The 20,421-nt window shown below is 45.9% G+C and overlaps 1 protein-coding gene and 1 non-coding gene across 6 annotated transcripts in view; both read left to right on the plus strand.

Moving 5' to 3' along the window:
* Window positions 1–20,421, plus strand: part of CBX1 (chromobox 1) — a 33,839-nt gene that overhangs the window by 1,375 nt on the left and 12,043 nt on the right. Inside the window, exon 2 of one of the 5 annotated variants that reach the window (XM_025363452.1) lies at window positions 12,237–12,380. The exons of the other annotated variants lie outside the window; for them this stretch is intronic. The gene's annotated coding sequence lies outside the window, so the exon portion shown is untranslated. The remainder of the gene's footprint in view (window positions 1–12,236; window positions 12,381–20,421) is intronic. 5 annotated transcript variants of the gene reach the window in all.
* On the plus strand, window positions 11,444–11,550 carry LOC112610536. Its single transcript, XR_003116415.1, has one exon. It is a non-coding gene; the product is annotated as a U6 spliceosomal RNA (small nuclear RNA).

Raw genomic sequence — 20,421 nt, forward strand, 5'->3', positions numbered from 1 at the left:
TTCTTTTTTTTTTGAGAAGAGTCTCCCTATGTCGCCAGGCTGGAGTGCAGTGGCACGATCTTGGCTCACTGCAACCTCCACCTCCCCGGGTTCATGCGATTCTCTTGCCTCAGCCTCCCCACCAGCTAGGATTACAAGCACGCGCCACCACGCCCGGCTAATTTTTGTATTTTTAGTAGAGATGGGCTTTCACCATATTGGTCACGCTGGTCTCAAACTCCTGATCTCGTGATCCTCCCGCCTCGGCCTCCCAAAGTGCTGGGATTATAGGCGTGAGCCACCGCGCCCGGCCGTATTTTACCTCTTTTTCAAAGTTTCAAGTGAGGGTTTTTCATAAATTGGTGTTACATTTAGACGTGTTGGTTTAACGCTATTGAGGTGGAATTTACAAAAAGTTCAGCTATAATCAGTTATACTAGAACCTGTAGCCCAGGGTGCAGTAGCCTCCTCAATTGTGTTAAGAATCACATTAGCAGTTTGGAAAGATTGTGAAAGGTCCAAGGTTTTGGAATAGATTCAGGAATACAATGAGGAAATTAATGCCGGTGTTCCTCCCTAGGTGCCTTGTGGACTTTTATATGAAAGTGGTGTGATTGAAAAGCACTTGTATTGAAACTGGTGGCACCTTAACGAAGCTTCAGGGGAGTGGAGGACCTGAAGTCATTTACGGTTTTCCCTGTGGTGATATTTTTCTTCAGTGGCTGCTGTATCCTAAATTGTTTTACATTAAAAATATAAATAGTAGGGCCAGGCGCAGTGGCTCAAGCCTGTCATCCCAGCAGTTTGGGAGTCCGAGGCGGGCGGATCACCTGAGGTCAGGAGTTCCAGACCAGCATGGCCAACATGGTGAAACCCCATCTCTACTGAAAATAGAAAAATTAGCCAGGTGTGGTGGCACACGCCTGTAGTCCCAGCTACTTGGGAGGCTGAGGCAGGAGAATCGCTTGAACCTGGGAGGCAGAGGTTGCCATGAGCCAAGATCGCACTATTGCACTCCAGCCTGGGCAACAAGAGCAAAACTATGTCTTAAAAAAAGAAAAAATGGCTATACCTCTTGTTCATCAATGCATGGCACATAGTAGGCCGTTCAGATTGTTGATGAATGAATGATGAATAGGGGGGCTTTGAGATCCATTCTGAGAACTCTGTGTGTTAGCCAAATTAATGTGCATAGTAGTTTGCTTGTCTTGTATCTGTGACATTTGGCAGAGTTAAACTGTTGTCTTTGGCCTGCTTGTCTTAGCCTGCTAGTTTCTTTTCTTTTTTTTTTAGACAGGGTCTCACTCTGTTGCCAGGCTGGAGTGCAGTGGTGGCATCATGGCTCACTGAAGCCTCGACCTCCTGGACACAAGCAATCTTCCCACCACAGCCTGTTGAGTAGCTCGGACTACAGTCTCATGCCACCATGCATGGCTTCTTTTTTGTAGGGACAGTCTCTGTTGCCCAGAATGGTTAGCTTCAGTTTTGTACTCACTCTGGTACTAAATATAGAAAAGGTATACAGGCTGTGCAACTAGCCATTTTAAGTACCTCAGGCCTCAGATTCTGGGTTTCATCAACAAGCAAAATAGCTTGAATATATCTGTTTTAAAAGAATCTTGAAAAATCTTCTGTGTCCTTTGAATTGATCTGAATAATTATCAGTAGCGATATCTGTTGAAAAATTGAATAGCCTTCCCAAGGTTATTTGGAAAAGTTACTCAAATATGGACGAAATTTAGATCCTGTCAGTATTTGCATAGAATAACTTGTATTCAATGTTTCCTGCCTTTAGCATTTATACTTTGATGACTAGAAGGGGGCGACCTAATTTGTCTGTGAAATTGTGCCTTTTAAAATAATAGTTGACACTTTGAGGACCTAACAGAACTATGGTATTAATTTTTTTTTTTTTTGAGACGGAGTCTCGCTCTGTCGCCAAGGCTGGAGTGCAGTGGCGCAATCTCAGCTCACTGCAACCTCCACCTCCCAGGTTCAAGCGATCCTCCTGCTTCAGCCTCTGGAGTAACTGGGGCAACCGGGGCCCCCCACAACGCTTGGCTAATTTTTATATTTTTAGTAGAGATGGTGTCTTGCCATGTTGGCCAGACTGGTCTTGAACTCCTGACCTCGGGTGATCCACCCTCCTCGGCCACCCAAAGTTTTGGGATTACAGGTGTGAGCTACCGTGACCAGCCTATAGTATTAATTTTTAACTGACAAGAATGGTGTATCCTTATGTGGTACAATGTGGTGGGGTTTTTTTTTTTGAGATGGAGTTTTGCTCTTGTTGCCCAGGCTGGAGTGCAGTGGTGCAATCTCAGCTTACTGCAACCTCCGCCTCCTAAGTTCAAGTGATTCTCCTGCCTCAGGCCTCCTAAGTAGCTGGAATTACAGGCACTTGCCACTACGCCTGGCTAATTTTTTGTATTTTTTAAGTAGAGATGGGGTTTCATCATATTGGCCAGGTGGTTGGTCTTGAACTCCTGACCTCAGGTGATCCACCTGCCTTGGCCTCCCAAAGTGTAGGGATTACAGGTATGAGCCACCGTGCCCAGCCTGTGGTGGGTTTTGTTTATTTTTTATTTTATTTTTCTCATATAAATAGAGGCAGGGACTCACTATGTTGCCCAGGCTAGTTTCAAACTCCTGGCCTCAAGTAATTTTCCCACCTCGCCCTCCCAAAGTACTGGAATTATAGACATGAGCCACGGCACCTGGCCCACTGTGATGGTTTTTTTTCTTTTCTTTTTTTTTTTTTTAGACAAGTCTTGCTCTGTCACCCAGGCTGGAGTGCAGTGGTGTGATCTCGGCTCACTGCAGCCTCCAACTCCCGGGTTCGAGTGATTGTCCTGCCTCAGCCTCCCGAGTAGCTAGAATACAGGCGCACACCACCATGCCCAGCTAACTTTTTTTTGTATTTTTAGTTGAGATGAGGTCTCACCATATTGGCCAGGCTGATCTTGAAATCCTGACCTCAAGTGATCCACCCACCTCAGCCTCTCAAAGTGCTGGGATTGCAGGTGTGAGCCACCATGCCTGGCCACTGTGGTGTTTTGATACATGTTTCCAATGTAGTCATGATTCTGGTCTAGCTTTGTAACCACTTTTATTTTATCTTAAATTAACCTTTGAAAGATTGCTTGAGGTATCACTGTGTCCATACTAACATTTGCAGACTCTTGTGGTCTCTCAAACCAAAAATCTATGGTAAAATATCCATGTCAACATACTCAAAGGGGTTTTCCAAGTTTCAGAACACATCTCAGATAAAATTCAAAATGTATTCGCACACCAGTATTCTAGCCTTAGATCCTCTGGAATTCAAGGGCTGGTGTTCCTTTAAAAATGAAACTCCTGACCGGGCGTGATGGCTCGCTCCTATAATATCAGCACTATGGGGGGCCGAGGTGGGTGGATCACCTGAGGTCGGAGTTCGAGACCAGCCTTACCAACATGGATAAACTCCATCTCTACTAAAAATACACAATTAGCTGGGCATGGTGGCGCATGCCTGTAATCCCAGTGACTCAGGAGGCGGAAGCAGGAGAATTGCTTGAACCTGGGAGGCGGAGGTTGCAGGGAGCTAAGATTGTACCACTGTACTCCAGCCTGGGTGAAAGAGCAAGACTCCAAAAAAAAGAAACTGCTAACTGTGTGTGTGGCATAAGTTCTTGTTTTCTGCTCAAGTTTTCCATCTGGAAAGCATTTGCTTCACAAACAACCACAGCTTACAGACTAAAAGCAGTTTAGAAACAAGACTACCACCTGAATATACTACACATGCCTTCACCTGCCTTTTGATGATTGGTATGTAGTTGGTGATTCTTTCAACAAAAGGTACTTCTTCCTTGTTTTCACTTTAGGGTGTATGGATCAGATTTATCTTGCTGCTTATTCCCTTAATAACTTATAGCTTTGCACTTCTATTCCCTGATGCTTCTGAGACAGTCATCCTTTTTTTTTTTTGAGATGGAGTTTTTGTTCTTGTTGCCCAGGCTGGAGTGCAATGGTGCAATCTCGGCTCACCGCAACCTCAACCTTCTGGGTTCAAGCGATTTTCCTGCCTCAGTCTCCCAAGTAGCTGGGATTACAGGCATATGCACCACCATGCCTGGCTAATTTTGTATTTTTGGTAGAGACGGGGTTTCTCCATGTTGGTCAGGCTGGTCTCAAAACTCCTGACCTCAGGAGATCCGCCTGCCTCAGCCTCCCAAAGTGCTGGGATTACAGGCATGAGCTACCGCACCCAGCCTGAGACATCCATCTTTATTGCCCGTATAGGGTTCAACAACTTGTTCAGGTTCCAGATCTACGTTTAATTGTGTGCAAGTAAAAATAGAAACAAAATGCTTTGGGAACCCCAAAGAAAAGAGAAATATTATTTAGCTAAATTGGGTAGACTTCATGGAGAAAGTAGCATTTAAGCTGGGTCTTGAAGAATGGGTAGGATTTTGACTGTTGGCCCTCTACAGGAGCACACTACTTTTTTTTTGAGACAGAGTCTTACTCTGTCACCGAGGCTGGAGTACAGTGTCAAGATCTCAGCTCACTGTAACCTCTGCCTGCCTGGTTCAAGTAATTCTTGTGTCCCACCCTCCCAAGTAGCTGGGGTTACACATATGCACCACCACATGTGGCTAATTTTTGTATTTTTAGTAGATACGGGGTTTCACCATGTTGGCCAGGCTGGTCTTGAACTCCAGGCCTCAAGTGATCCACCCGGCTCGACTTCCCAAAGTACTGGATTTATAGGCGTGAGCCACCAAGCCTAGCCAGGAGCACACTTTTTTTTTTTTTTTCCTTTGAGATGGAGTCTTGTTCTGTCTCGCAGACTGGAGTGCAGTGGCGCGATATCAGCTCACTGCATCCTAACCCTGTTTTGTGAGTTCGAGCAATTCTTGTGCCTCAGCCTCTTGAATAGCTGGGACTACAGGTGCGCCATGCTGGCTAGTTTTTTTTTTTGTATTTTTAGTAGACACGGGGTTTCACCATGTTGCTGGGCTGGTCTCAAACTCCTGGCCTCAAGCGATCCGCCTACCTCAGCCTCCCAAAGTGCTGAAATTACAGATGTGGGCCACAGTGGCGGGCCCATACTTTTTTTTTTTTTTTTTTTGAGGCAGAGTCTTGTCCTGTATCCCAGGCTGGAGTGCAATGGCGCAATCTTGGTTCACTGCAAACCTCCACCTCCCAGGTTCAAGGAATTCTCCTGCCTTAGCCTCACAAGTATCTGGGATTACAGGCACATGCCACCACACCTGGCTGATTTTTGTATTTTTACTAGAGTTGGGATTTCACCATCTTAGCCAGGCTGGTCTTGAACTCCTGACCTCAAGTGATCCACCTGCCTTGGCCTCCCAATGTGCTGGGATTACAAGCATGAGCCACTGCACCCCACCAAACCCACACTTCTTCTTTTTTTTTTTTTTTGAGATGGAGTTTCACTCTTGATGCCCAGGCTGGAGGGCAGTGGCACGATCTTGGCTCACCGCAACTTCCCCCTCCCAGGTTCAAGCAATTCTCCTACCTCAGTCTCTGGAGTAACAGATTACAGGCATGCGCCACCTCACCCAGCTAATTGTGTATTTTTAGTAGAGATGGGGTTTCTCCATGTTGGTCAGACTAGTCTCGAACTCCCAACCTCAGGTAATTCGCCTCCCTCATCCTCCCAAAGTGCTGGGATTACAGGCGTGAGCCACCATGTTGGACCTAAGCTCACGCTTCTTAATAGATGAGCAAAGTTATGGAGGAAGCATAGAATGTGTTCAGGTTATGGCCGGGTTATAGTCTTTGACAGGAGTGTAGATTTTGTGAGGGAAGAAGGGACATAATTAGTCTGGAATAGGAACTGAAGAAAGTAAGTGTTACGCGGAGGACTTTGGCCTTTGTTTTAAATGGAAGGAAACCTTGTAGAAAATATTTCCTATTCAGTCAGCTCCAGCCCAAACTGGTTTATATGTGTCACATTGCCTTTGTTTACAACAGTTCCTGAAGCCAAATTGCCGTACCAGTCCACCTTTTCAAATGCTAGTAAAGCCCGGTTTCAATCCCAACTTTTCAAAATGTTTCCTGATACCCTAGCCAGTTCTTCCTCCAACCTCCTGTAGTGCATTTATGGCTACTTTTTATTGCTTATACTACTTTTGGTAATTATGTATGCTTGCCATTTTGGACTCTCACTTGAACTTGCATTGTTTACCTTTTTGTATTTTTTTTTTTCTTCCAGACCTGTCTTCTCTGTGTCTTTTTTTTTCTTTTAATTTTATTTTTGAGGCGGAGTCTCGCTCTCTTGCCCAGGCTGGAATGCAGTGTCGTGGTCTGGCCTCACTGCAACCTCTGCCTCCCAGGTTCAAGCAGTTCTCCCTGCCTCAGCCTCCGAAATAGTTGGGTAACTGGGATTACAGGTGCCTGCCATCACGCCCAGCTAATTTTTTTTATTTTTATATTTTTTGAGACAGAGTTTTGCTCTTGCTGCCCAGGCTAGAGTGCAATGGTATAATCTCGGCTCACCGCAAGCTCTGCCTCCTGGGTTCAAGCGATTCTCCTGCCTCAGCCTCCCGAGTAGCTGAGATTACAGGCATGCGCCACCACATCTGGCTCATTTTGTATTTTTAGTAGAGATGGGGTTACTCCGTGTTGGTCAGGCTGGTCTTGAACTCCTGACCTCAGGTGATCTGCCCGCCTCCCAAAGTTCTGGGATTACAGGCGTGAGCCACCACACCTAGCCTAATTAATTAATCTTTTAGAGATGGAGTCTCACAGCTGGGCGCCAGCACTTTGGGAGGCCGAGGTGGGCAGATCACGAGGTCAGGAGTTCAAGACCAGCCTGGCCAAGATGGTGAAACCTCATCTCTACTAAAAATAGAAAAATTAGTCAGGCGCTTGTAATCCCAGTTACTCAGGAGGCTGAGGCAGGAGAATCGCTTGAATCCGGGAGGCGGAGGTTGTGAGCCAAGGTCACCGCACTCTAGCCTGGGTGACAGAGCAAGACCCCCTCTCAAAAAGAAAAGAGCGATGGAGTCTCGCTATGTTGCCCAGGCTGGTCTGAAACTTGTGGGCTCAACCACCCCACAACTCTCGTTTTGGCCTCCTAAAGTGCTGGGATTACAGGTGTGAGCCACAGTGCCTAGCTAATTTGATTTTATCTCTTAATAGTATTAAAAACTAGAAGATCTGGTCGGGCATGGTGGCTCACGCCTGTGATCCCAGCACTTTGGGAGACTGAGGCGGGCAGATCAACTGAGGTCAGGAGTTCGAGACCAGCCTGGCCAACATGGTGAAACCCCGTTTCTACTAAACATTCAAAAAATTAGCTGGGCATGGTGGCGCACACTTGTAATCCCAGCTACTTAGTGGGACTGAGACAGGAGAAGCACTTGAACTCCGGAGGCAGAAGTTGCGATGAGCCAAGATCGCGCCCCTGCACTCGAGCCTGGGCAACAGAGTAAGACTCTGTCTCAAAAAAAAAAAAAAAAAAGCTGGGCATGGTGGCGGGCACCTGTAATCCCAGCTACTTGGGAGGCTGAGGCAGGAGAATTGGTTGAACCCCAGAGGCAGAGTTCTGAAGTAAGCTGAGATCACACCACTTCACTCCTGCCTGGGCGACAAGAGTAAAACTCTATCTTCAACAAACAAAAAAATGCTAGAAGTTCTGCAGTTATGAACTTTGATAGCCATTAATTGACTAGATCTTCAACCTAAACTAGGGGTAAAAAGGGAGAAAAGAAAATGGAATAGTAAAAAGAACTAGATGGAAAAAGGAATGAAGTAAGAAGTGATATGCAAAATAATTGTCATCTTCTCCCTGCCTGATTCCCTCAGTCTAGTCAAGGTCTTTCCACCTGGCCACATTTCTTTTCCTCAGACAAAGCAAGCTCATTCTCAACTTAGGACTTTCAAACCAACTATTCCCTAAACTTGGAGTGCTTTTCTTATTTTGGCTGAGTTGTCTCCTTGTAGTTGGGTTTCTGTTTAAATGTTACTCTAAAGAGATTTGCTTTGTAACATCAGTAATATTTTATTGTTTATTGTCTGTGCCATGCTTTGCAAATACATGTGTGCACACACTCAATAGTGCTCACTCACTTGTCCGCACTAGAATAATAAGGTCTAAGAGATCAAGGATTTTGTCTGTCTTGTCCACGCCATTTTTCCAGCACCTCACACATGATAGGTGCCCAGTAGATAATATTTATGTGAATGAATACTATAGGAGCATGTTCATACAGCGTTAACCCAGTCTGGGGCTTCAGGGAAGGACTTCTAAGGAAGTGACATTTAAGCTAAGGAAATTGGTTAAGTGAAAAGTTGGGCAAAGCACAAGGTAATTATGATTGATAGGTGTAAGTGCAGGGACCTTCAGCTCAAATGCCCATAGATAATGATGTGAAGAGATAGGTTTTCATTTTGAAATCACTGGCTACTGTTGAAAATGCATTGGATCAGGAGTTATCCATGCAAGAGATGATGGTGGCTTGGAATAGAGCAGTAGCAGTGGGGCTAGAAAAAAGTATGAATTGGAAGATATTTAAGATATAAAATTGGCCGGGCGCGGTGGCTCAAGCCTGTAATCCCAGCACTTTGGGAGGCCGAGCGGATCACAAGGTCAGGAGATCGAGACCATCCTGACTAACGCGGTGAAACCCCGTCTCTACTAAAAAAACACAAAAAACTAGCCAGGCGAGGTGGCGGGCGCCTGTAGTCCCAGCTACTCAGGAGGCTGAGGCAGGAGAATGGCGTAAACCCGGAGGCAGAGCTTGCAGTGAGCTGAGATCTGGCCACTGCACTCCAGCCTGGGCAACAGAGCGAGACTCCGTCTTAAAAAAAAAAAAAAAAAAAAATTTGTCACAAATAAATTTTGTTAAAATTTTCTGTTGGTATCCAGAACGTACTTCCTTCCTTTACTCCTTGGAAGGTAAATTCCTTTTGCCATTTATTTGTTTAGAGACAGAGTTTCACTCTTGTTGCCCAGGCTAGAGTGCAGTGGCACAATCTCGTCCCACTACAACCTCCGCCTCCCGGGTTCAAGTGATTCTCCTGCCTCAGCCTCCTGAATAGTTGGGATTACAGATATGTGCCACTATGCCTGGCTAATTTTGTATTTTTAGTAGAGATGGGGTTTCACCATGTTGGTCAAGCTGGTTTCAAACTCCTGACCTCAGGTGATCCTCCCACCTCGGCCTCCCAAAGTGTTGGGATTACAGGCGCGAGCCACCGTGCCTGGCCTCCTTTTGCCATTTATTACACAAACTTTGTGACTTTATTCTCCTCCCTGGGCCAGATAAACGAAAAAGCACAAGAAATTCCTGCACTTCAGGTATATGTATTGTGATTTCTGTTTCTGGCAGCTCTTCTGTCTCAGTCCTCCAGAAATAAGATCTTGGTTTCTCTGTTTTGTAGTTCTTGGTTCGTTCATGGTAGCCATATCTGGGTTCTTCTTGAGTGTTTTCTGGAACTGCTCTGCTCTTTGGAGAAACCGAGTCATGAATTTCAGCCAGATCTATAGGATAAAAATGTTGTTTTCTCATTGAGAAGTGTATTGGGTTTCAGAGAGCTATCTCTGAATATATGCTGCTTAAGCAGTATATAATGAAGACTGTAGAGTGTATGTGCAAATATATAAATAATTACTGCCAGGGGTCATAAAAGCTAACCTCTCAGGGCCAGGCGTGGTGGCTCACGCCTGTAATCCCAGCACTTTGGGAGGCTGAGGCGGGCGGATCACGAGGTCAGGAGATCGAGACCAGGATGGCTAACATGGTGAAACCCTGTCTCTACTAAAAATACAAAAAAATTAGCCGGGCGTGGTGGCTGGCGCCTGTAGTCCCAGCTACCCGGGAGGCGGAGCTTGCAGTGAGCCGAGATCATGCCACTGGACTCCATCCTGGGCGACAGAGCGAGACTCCGTCTCAAAAAAGAAAAAAGCTAACCTCTCAGTTATCCCATGAGGGTCATTAAGTCTGTTTTACAGATGAAGAAACTGAGTTATACAGTAACTATATGTGACTACCTATAGACATAAAGTTGAGAGGTCAGAGAAGTGAAAGGTATTAGGGGCCAAGGCTTGGAATCATGACAGTTGTGTTTTGCTTATTATCTTGGTGTTTGGTTAAACAGGTCTTTCACTGGGAAGCAGACCACACAGCAACCGTAATCATGCTTCTGGTGCTCCCGTTACCTTTCTTCTGGTGAAAGGGATGCTGAGGATCTTTTAAGCAGTGCTCTTCCAGTTTCATTGCTGTACAACAAAGATCTAGACTGGATGGTGTTGAATGTGATATAGAGGAGGTTTTGTTTTCAAGCACATCAGTTGTTACTTCCCTTACTGCTTCATCGTTATTCTAAATGTAATGGAGAAAATAAAATGTTCACCCGTATTCTAGCGAACTATGAGAACTGATTTTTTTTTGGTTTTTTTTTTGAGACAGAGATTTACTTTTACTGCCCAGGCTGGAGTGCAATGGCACGATCCCAGCTCACCGCAACCTCTGCTTCCCGGGTTCAAGTGATTACCTCAGCCTCGCCTAGTAGCTGGGATTACAGGCATGTGCCACCATGCCCAGCTAATTTTGTATTTTTTGTAGAGACGAGATTTCTCCATGTTGGTCAGGCTGGTCTTGAACTCCTGACCTCAGGTGATCCACCTGCCTCGGCCTCCCAAAGTGCTGGGATTACAGGCCTGAGCCACTGCGCCTGGCCCCGAGAACTGATTTATGTCTCCAGTAATGTGTGTAATTTCACTTGAGGAATATGGTTTTTGCCAATCCTCTTATAGCAGTAGCTTTTATCCAAGAATGTTCATCAAAATCATCTGTGGAGCTTCGAAAGCTGCAGATGCCTGGCCAGGCACTGTGGCTCACACCTGTAATCCCAGCACTTTGGGAGGCCGAGATGGGCAGATCATGAGGTCAGGAGATCGAGACCATCCTGGCTAACACGGTGAAACCCCGTCTCTACTAAACATACAAAAAAATTAGCCAGGCGTGGTGGCGGGCGCCTGTAGTCCCAGCTACTAGGGAGGCTGAGGCAGGAGAATGGCGTGAATCTGGGAGGCGGAGCTTTCAGTGAGCCGAGATCACGCCACCGCACTCCAGCCTGGGCGACTGAGTGAGACTCCAGCTCAAAAAAAAAAAGAAAGAAAGAAAGATGCAGATGCCAGCTCTTAAAATTAAGCTGTGAATTACTCTTGATTCAGATTTACACTGTTCCTGGATTCCTTGGGACACTGTAAGCAAGTTTTGGGTTTTTTTGGTTTTGTTTTTTATTGAGGCAGAGTCTTGCTGTGTTGCCCAAGCTGGAGTGCCGTGGTGCGATTTTGGCTCACTGCCAGTGTCAAAACAGTATTCTTCATAATTAAAAAAAAAAAAAGGAAACCATACAATGGAATGCTATGGCAGCTGTTAGGGATGGAGATCTTTATGGAATAATGTCAAAGATACATTGCATTGTATAAAAGGGTAAACTGGCGCTTGTTTAGGCAGCACATGTACTAAAATTGGAACGATACAGAGAAGATTAGCATGGCTCCTATGCAAGGATGACACACAAATTCATGAAGCAGTCCATATTTTTAAGTATTTTTAAAAAGAAAAAAATTCAAAAGTAAAACAATTTTATTTATTTATTTTATTTATTTATTTATTTATTTTGAGATGAAGTCTCGCCTTGTCGCCCAGGCTGGAGTGCAGTGGTGTGATCTTGGCTCACTGCAACTTCCACCTCCCAGATTCAAGCGATTTTCCTGCCTCAGCCTCCTGAGTAACTGGGATTACAGGCATGTGCCACCACGCCCAGCTAATTTTTGTATTTTTAGTAAAGATGGGGTTTCACCATGTTGGTAAGGCTGGTCTCGAACTTCTGACCTCATGATCTGCCCACCTCAACCTCCCAAAGTGCTGGAATTATAGGCGTTAGCCAGTGCACCTGGCAACAAGAAAAAAAATTTTTTTTTTGAGACGGAGTCTCGCTCTGTCGCCCAGGCTGGAGTTCAGTGGCGCTATCTTGGCTCACTGCAAGCTCCGCCTCCCGGGTTCACGCCATTCTCCTGCCTCAGCCTCCCGAGTAGCTGGGACTACAGGTGCCCACCACCACGCCCGGAGATTTTTTTGTACTTTTAGTGGAGACGGGGTTTCATGGTGTTAGCCAGGATGGTCTTGATCTCCTGACTTCGTGATCCACCCCCTTCAGCCTCCCAAAGTGCTGGGATTACAGGCATGAGCCACCACGCCCGGACTGAACTTTTTTTTTTTTTTTTTGAGATGGAGTCTCCCACTGTTGCCCAGGCTGGAGTGCAGTGGCGCGATCTTGGCACACTGTAACCTCCACCTCCCACGTTGTAGCGATTCTCCTGCCTCCACCTCCCAAAAGTAGCTAGGATTACAGGCGCCTGCCACCACGCCCAGGTAATTTTTTGTGATTTTAGTAGAGATGGGGTTTCACTATGTTGGCCAGGCTGGTCTCAAACTCCTGACCTTGTGATCCACCCACCTTGGCCTTCCAAAGCACTGGGATTACAGGCATGAGCCACTGTACCTGGCCACATTATACATTTTTGTAATCGAATGTTAATATACGATTTTAATTAGAAAAAATGAAAATACTGCTTTAAAAACACCACTTCCTGATGTATTTTCTGTGGAGTAGGGTCTAGGCATCTGTATTTCTTCCTTTTTTTTTTTTTTTTTTTGTTTGTTTTTGTTTTTGAGATTGAGTCTTGCTCTGTTGCCAGGCTGGAGTACAGTAGTACAATCACAGCTCACTGCAACCTCCGATTCCCTGGTTCAAGTGATTCTCCTGCCTCAGCCTCCCGAGTAGCTAGGACTACGTGAGTGTTCCACTATGCCCGGACAATTTTTGTGTTTTTACTAGAGACGGGGTTTCGCCATGTTGGCCAGGATGGTCTTGACCTGATTTGACCTCCCAAAGTGTTGGAGTTACAGGCGTGAGCCACTGTGCCCAGCGTTTTTGTTTTGTTTTGAGATGGAGTCTCACTCTGTTGCCCAGGCTGGAGTGCAATGGCACGATCTTGGCTTACTGCAACCTCTGCCTCCCAGGTTCAAGCTATTCTCCTGCCTCAGCCTCCTGAGTAGCTGGGATTACAGGCGCACACCACCATGCCCAGCTAATTTTTGTATTTTTAGTAGAGATGGACGTTTCACCATGTTGGCCAGGCTGATCTCAAACTCCTGACCTCGTCGTGATCCACCCACCTCGCCTCCCAAAGTGCTGGGATTACAGATGTGAGCCATCGCATCCGGGCAGGCATCTGTATTTCTAAACTCCATAGGTGATTCTGATTCTCACAGAGGTGAAGGTTCTCGACTCAGAGTTTGCTTTCCTCTGAATTCTTTTTTTTTTTTTTCTTTTTTTTTTTTGAGATGGAATCTCACTCTGTTGCCCAGGCTAGAGTGCAGTGGTGCGATCTGGGCTTGCTGCAACCTCTTCTTCCCAGATTCACCTGATTCTCCTGCCTCAGCCTCCTGAGTAGCTGGGACTACAGGCACCTGCCACCACGCTCAGCTAATTTTTTGGTTTTTTAGTAGAGACGGGGTTTCACCATGTTAGCCAGGATGGTCTCTATCTCCTGACTTCGTGATCCGCCTACCTTGGCCTCCCAAAGTGCTGGGATTACAGGCGTGAGCCACCGCGCCGGGCCATTTTTATTTATTTATTTATTTATTTATTTATTTATTTATATTTGAGACAGAGACTCACTCTATAGCCCAGGCTGGAGTGCAGTGATGTGATCTCGGCTCACTGCAGCCTCTGCCTTCTGGATTCAAGTGATTCTCCTGCCTCAGGCTCCCAAGTAGCTGCAATTACAAATGTCCACCACCACGCCCAGCTAATTTTTGTATTTTTTAGTAGAGACAGGGTTTCACCGTGTTGGCCAGGCTGGTCTCAAACTCCTGACCTCAGGTGTTCCGCCTGCCTTGGCTTCCCAAAGTACTGGGATTACAGGCGTGAGCCATCGTGCCTGACCCTGACCAACATTTTAAATGCTTCACCTTAGCATTTAACTAGAAACCCTACTGGTTTAGTTTCCTAGGTCTGTAGGTGTTACCATGGCCTCACATTTATAATTTGGTTTTTCAAACTGGCAAGAAATCAGAATCATGGAAGTTCCTAGCGTAGCACTTCATAGTTCATGTTTATAGTGGCAGCCAAGAGCTGTGGCCACACTGGCTTCTCGAAGCCTTCTTGTACCCTTCCACAGTACAAACTATTTCAAAGCAAAATGAAATACCTAAGCTTGTGTTTGTTACGTTACTGCCTTCTGCAGTCAAGTAGCATTGTTCCTTCTTTACATTTTCTAGCTCCTCAGTGCAGGGGTGGAGGGTGGGTGAGGAAAATCACAACAGTACTCTTTCTCTTAAAATTGAGCTATGAATTAATTACTCTTGATTCAGATTTACACTGTTCCTGGATTCTTGGGACGCTATAAACAAGTTTTGGGTGTTTTGTTTTGAGACAGAGTCTCGCTCTGTTGCCCAGGCTGGAGTGCAGTGGTGCGATCTCGGCTCAGTGCAAGCTCCACCTCCTGGGTTCACGCCATGTCCTGCCTCAGCCTCCCGAGTAGGTGGGACTACAGGCGCCCGCCACCACGCCCAGCTAATTTTTTGTATTTTTAGTAGAGATGGGGTTTCACCGTGTTAGCCAGGATGGTCTCGATCTCCTGACCTTGTGATCCGTCTGCCTCAGCCTCCCAAAGTCCTGGGATTACAGGCATGAGCCACCGTGCCCGACCAGTTTTGTTTTTTATTGAGACAGAGTCTTGCTGTGTCACCCAGGCTGGAGTGCAGTGGTGTGATTTAGGCTCACTGCCAATGTCTGCCGCCTGGGTTCAAGCAATTCTCATGCCTTAGCCTCTTGAGTAACTGGGACTACAGGTGCACGCCACTACCATGACCAGCTTATTTTTTTGCATTTTTAGTAGAGACGAGGTTTCGCCATGTTGACCAGGCTTTTCTCAAACTCCTGACCTTAGGTGATTCTGCCTGCCTCGGCCTCCCAAATTGCTGGGATTACAGGCGTGAGCCATCATGCCTGGCCTGGTTTCTTAAAATTGACATTTTCTCAGTAGTTCTCTCTGTAGTCTGCTTGCTAGATGTTTAACTTCAAAAATTGTACACTATGTAGCACTTGTCAATTTAAAAGACTCAGAAGACTGCTGGGGCATTAAAAACCCAGCTTTGTTTCAGTCTGCAGGTTTAATAAATAATGAATACCTTCATATTCCAGAAACCAATTAAAAATCTTTTTTTTTTTTTTAACAGAGACATACCTTTCAAGGTCTTTTCTGAGAAAAATCATTACCAGTCACTTTCTCATTTACCAATGACAAATTATAGGGAGGAGTCATCTCAAGAGACCTCTGTGTCCTTTCCTTATACAGTCTGGAGGGAAGTTACCCTGTAGGTTTGTGGCTAGCTGCTAGTTTTTTTGTTTGTTTGTTTGTTTGTTTTTGAGACGGAGTCTCGCTCTGTTGCCCAGGCTGGAGTGCAGTGGCGCGATCTCAGCTCACTGCAAGCTACGCCTCCCGGTTTCATGCCATTCTTCTGCCTCAGCCTCCCCAGTAGCTAAGACTACAGGCGCCCACCACCACGCCCGGAGATTTTTTTGTACTTTTAGTGGAGACGGGGTTTCACCATGTTAGCCAGGATGGTCTCGATCTCCTGACCTCGTGATCTACCCGTCTCGGCCTCCCAAAATGCTGGGATTACAGGCGTGAGCCACTGCGCCCGGCCTAGCTGCTAGTTTTATGTGTTCAACAGGGCATTTAACTTAGCCTTGCTAGATGGCCTTACTGAAGTGCTATGCTCTGTTTAATTGTGTGACCTTAGGTGATTTATTTCATCTAAATTTGGTCTATTTGTGAGATAGAGATAACATCTGAATGGCTTATCTCACAGGATGGTTTTGAAGATTAAATGAGATAATGTGGTAGCACTTTGTAAACTGTAAAGTATAATGCAAATGTATTATTTTTCTAGGAATCTTATAGCAGACTCGGCAAATGTTTAGGTAAAAATTATGGCAATTTTAGATTTTTTTGTTTATAATACTGTGATATAAACCATACGAGTTGGCTAAGTAGGACAACTGAGGATCTCAAACTGAGGTTTGAGTACATACTGTAAAGCCACACTCCCACGTTTGTAGTCCAGTCTCCTCAGTTACTAGCTTCAACTAGTAACTCTTGGGAGTACTGTAAATAATAAATGAGTAGGCAGGGCGCTGTGGTTCACCTGTAATCCAAACACTTGCGGAGGCCAAAGCGGGATAATTGTGTGAGGCCAGGAGTTTAAGAGAAGCCTGGGGCCCAGCACAGTGGCTCACACCTGTAAACCCAGCACTTTGGGAGGCTGAGGTGGGCGGATCACGAGGTCAGGAGTTCGAGACCAGCCTGACCAACATGGTGACCCATCTCTACTAAAAATACAAAAATTAGCTGGATGTGGTGGCACGCACCTGTAATCCCAGCTACTCGGGAGGCTGAGGCAGGAGAATCCCTTGAACTTGGGAGGCGGAGGTTGCAGTGAGCTGAGATCGCACCACTGCACTCCAGCCTGGGCGACAGAGCAAGACTCCATCTCAAAAAAAAAAAAAAAAAAAAAAAGAAGCCTGAACAACATAGGAATATCTTGTCTCCACCAAAAAAATGGAAAAAATTAGCCAGATTTGGTGGCACAAGCCTATAGTCCCAGCTACTTGGGAGGATGGCTTGAGCCCAGGAGATCGAGGCTGCAGTGAGTTGTGATCAGGCCACTGTACTCAGCAACAGAGCAACACCCTGTATCTAAACAAAATTTTTTAAATAAATGAGTAAAGTGTTTGTAATAGTACCTGGCACATAATAAGCACTCACTATTATTAGATACTTCAGTGAAACTTTGAAGATAAACATGGCTGGTTGAACCACATGGGTCTGCTCCCTTTGAAAATCTCACACAAGTAATGGTCAAAGGATTTTTATTTTATTTTTTTGAGACGGAGTTTCACTCTTGTTACCCAGGCTGGAGTGCAATGGCACAATCTCCACTCACTGTAACCTCTGCCTCCCAAGTTCCAGTGATTCTCCTGCCTCGGCCTCCTGAGTAGCTGGGATTACAGGTGCCCACTACCCACACCCAGCTAATTTTTTTTATTTTTAGCAGAGACAGGGTATCACCATGTTGGTCAGGCTGGTCTCGAACTCCTGACCTCAAGTGATCCACTTGCCTCGGCCTCCCAAATTGCTAGGATTACAGGCGTGAGCCACCACACCGCCTGGTCAATAAGATTTTTAAAGAGACAAGAAAAATAGGAAAAAGACAAGTAGAGAAGAGATGTCAGAAAGCAGCTAGAAAACTACTTACTGACCAGAAAAAGCTAAAAATTAAGTAGGACTGAATTTAGGAAGAACCAAGAAGGTACAACAAACCAGTTTATGTAACAGGATTCTGGAAAGGCCACTAGGTACCCCTGACAGTGGGGGTGTGGGTGGAATTTAGAAAATGGTAATTGGCCAGGCATGATGGCTTACACATGTATTCCCAGCACTTTGGGAGGCTGAGGCGGGCAGATCACCTGAGGTTGGGAGTTCGAGACCAGCCTAACCAACATGGAGAAACCCTGTCTCTACCTAAAAATACGAAATTAGCTGGGCATGGTGGTGTTTGCCTGTAATCCCAGCTACTTGGGAGGCTGAGGCAGGAAAATCGCTTGAACCCAGGAGGTGGAGGTTGTGGTGAGCCGAGATTGCGCTGTTGCACTCCAGCCTGGGCGACAAGAGCGAAACTCCGTCTCAAAAAAATAAAAAGATAATTGTGTCATTGAAAAAAATAAAATTGCCTGGCACGGTGGCTCACGCCTGTAATCCCAGCACTTTGGAAGGATGAGGTGAGCGGATTACTTGAGGTCAAGTGTTTGAGACCAGCCTGGCCAACATGGTGAAACCACATCTTTACTAAAAATACAAAATAATTAGCCAGGAGTGGTGGCGTGCATATGTAGTCCCAGCTACTTGGGAGGCTAAGGAAGGAGGATCATTTGAACCTGGGAGGTGGAGGTTGCAGTGAACTGAGAATGCGCCACTGCACTCCAGCCTGGGCGACAAAGCAAGACTCCGTCTCAAAGAAAAATAAATGAAAAGATCATTTTTCCTTTTTTTTTTTTTTTTGTTTTGAGATGGAGTCTTGCTCTGTCACCCAGGCTGGAGTGCAGTGGTATGATCTCAGCTCACTGCAAGCTCCGCCTCCCAGGTTCACAGCATTCTCATGCCTCAGCCTCCCGAGTGTAGCTGGGTCTGCAGGTGTCCGCCATCACACCCGGCTAATTTTTTGTATTTTTAGTAAAGATGGGGTTTCACCGTGTTAGCCAGGATGGTCTCGATCTCCTTACCTCATGATCCACCTGCCTCGACCTCCCAAAGTGCTGGGATTACAGGCATGAGATCTGGCCAAAAAATAAGACAGCACTGACTATTATCCACCTGATCCTTCTGCTATGAGCCGAAAGGGTCAGCATAGCTTCTAACTGATCTCTACCTACTGCAAGCTTCTTCTCCCTTTATCATTAATTAGCATGGCCTCAGAGAGGAAGAGTCATAGAATGGCATAATTGTTAGGTAAAGAAAACCCCCAGATGGGGAAATCTAAAGTAAAGCATTATCATGACTTTGATCTTTACTCATTTTTTTTTTTTTTTTGAGACAGAATTTCACTCTTGTTGCCCAGGCTGGAGTGCAATGGAGTGATCACGGCTCACTGTAACCTTCACCTCCTGGGTTCAAGTGACTCTCCTGCCTCAGCCCCTCAAAGTGCTGGGATTACAGGCACCCACCACCATGCCCAGCTAAATTTTTTTATATTCTCAGTAGAGACAAGATTTCACCGTGTTGGCCAGGCTGGTCTCGAACTCCTGGCCTCAAGTGATCTGCCTGCCTCAGCCTCTCAAAGTGCTGGGATTACAGGCATGAGCCACTGAGCCCAGCCCTTTACTTACTTTTTAAGTATCGTCTTAAGAACAACTCAAATAAGATGTTATAGAAAACAGATCCCCGCTTCTTCCTGAGCTTTCTTTACTGGCTCATCCCAGAGCATCTACATCCAGAGACTGGATTACTGGAGATTCCCAGTCAGCCTTCCCAATGTGTTTTTTTTGTTTACAATTAGTTCTCTAGGGTTTCAAGAAAGCTGTCTGTCAAAATCAGTAGAGAGGGCAGAGATCGGTAGCACAAACCTGTAATTCAAGCACTTTGGGAGGCCTAGGCAGAAGGACTGCTTGAGCCTAGGAGTTTGAGACCAGCCTGGGCAACACAGTGAGACCCCCATCTCTACAAAAAATAATTGGCTGGGTATGCTGGAAGGATCACTTAAGCACAGGAGGTTGAGGCTGCTGTCAGCTGTGATTGTGCCACTGCACTCCAGCCTGGGTCATGAAGCAAGACTGTCTTTAAAAAACAGATAAAGAGGTTCGGCGTGGTGGCTCACACCTGTAATCCCAGCACTTTGGGAGGCCGAGGAGGGCGGATCATGAGGTCAGGAGATCGAGACCATCCTGGCTAACACGGTTGAGTCCAGGGATTCGAGACCAGCGTTGGCAACATGGCGAAAACCCTTCTCTATTGAAAATATAAAAATTAGGCTGTCTCATAACCTAGTCTGTAAGTAAACAAATAGATTAAACTTTTCAAAAAAATGGTGTTTATTTTTCTAAGACAAATATTATTTATTTATTTATTTTTGAGACAGAGTCTCGCTCTGTCACCAGGCTGGAGTGCAGTGGCGCGATTTCGGCTTACTGCAACCTCCGCCTCCCGGGTTCAAGCAATTATCCTGCCTCAGCTTCCCAAGTAGCTGGGACTACAGGCGAGTGCCACCACACCCAGCTAATTTTTTGTTTGTTTGTTTGTTTGTTTTGAGATGGAGTCTGGCTCTGTCGCCCAGGCTGGAGTGCAGTGGCCGGATCTCAGCTCACTGCAAGCTCCGCCTCCCGGGTTTACACCATTCTCCTGCCTCAGCCTCCTGAGTAGCTGGGACTACAGGCGCCTGCCACCTCGCCCAGCTAGTTTTTTTGTATTTTTTAGTAGAGACGGGATTTCACCGTGTTCGCCAGGATGGTCTCGATCTCCTGACCTCGTGATCCGCCCGTCTCGGCCTCCCAAAGTGCCAGGATTACAGGCTTGAGCCACCGCGCCCGGCCTAATTTTTGTACTTTTAGTAGAGATGGGGTTTCACCATGTTGGCCAGAATGGTCTCGATCTCTTGACCTCGTGATCCGCCCACTTCGGCCTCCCAAAGTGCTTGGATTACAGGCGTGAGACACCACGCCCAGCCTCAGACAAATATAATTATTAATGTAAATAATACAGATCCTCAAATAGCTGTGAATTCTGAAGCCATAGTGATAGAGTGCCTTTAATTACTTGGGAGATCGGCTATTAGAGGACAATAATTGAAT

The sequence above is a fragment of the Theropithecus gelada genome, chromosome 16 (assembly GCF_003255815.1).
Source record: "Theropithecus gelada isolate Dixy chromosome 16, Tgel_1.0, whole genome shotgun sequence".
Taxonomy (NCBI): Eukaryota; Metazoa; Chordata; class Mammalia; order Primates; family Cercopithecidae; genus Theropithecus; species Theropithecus gelada.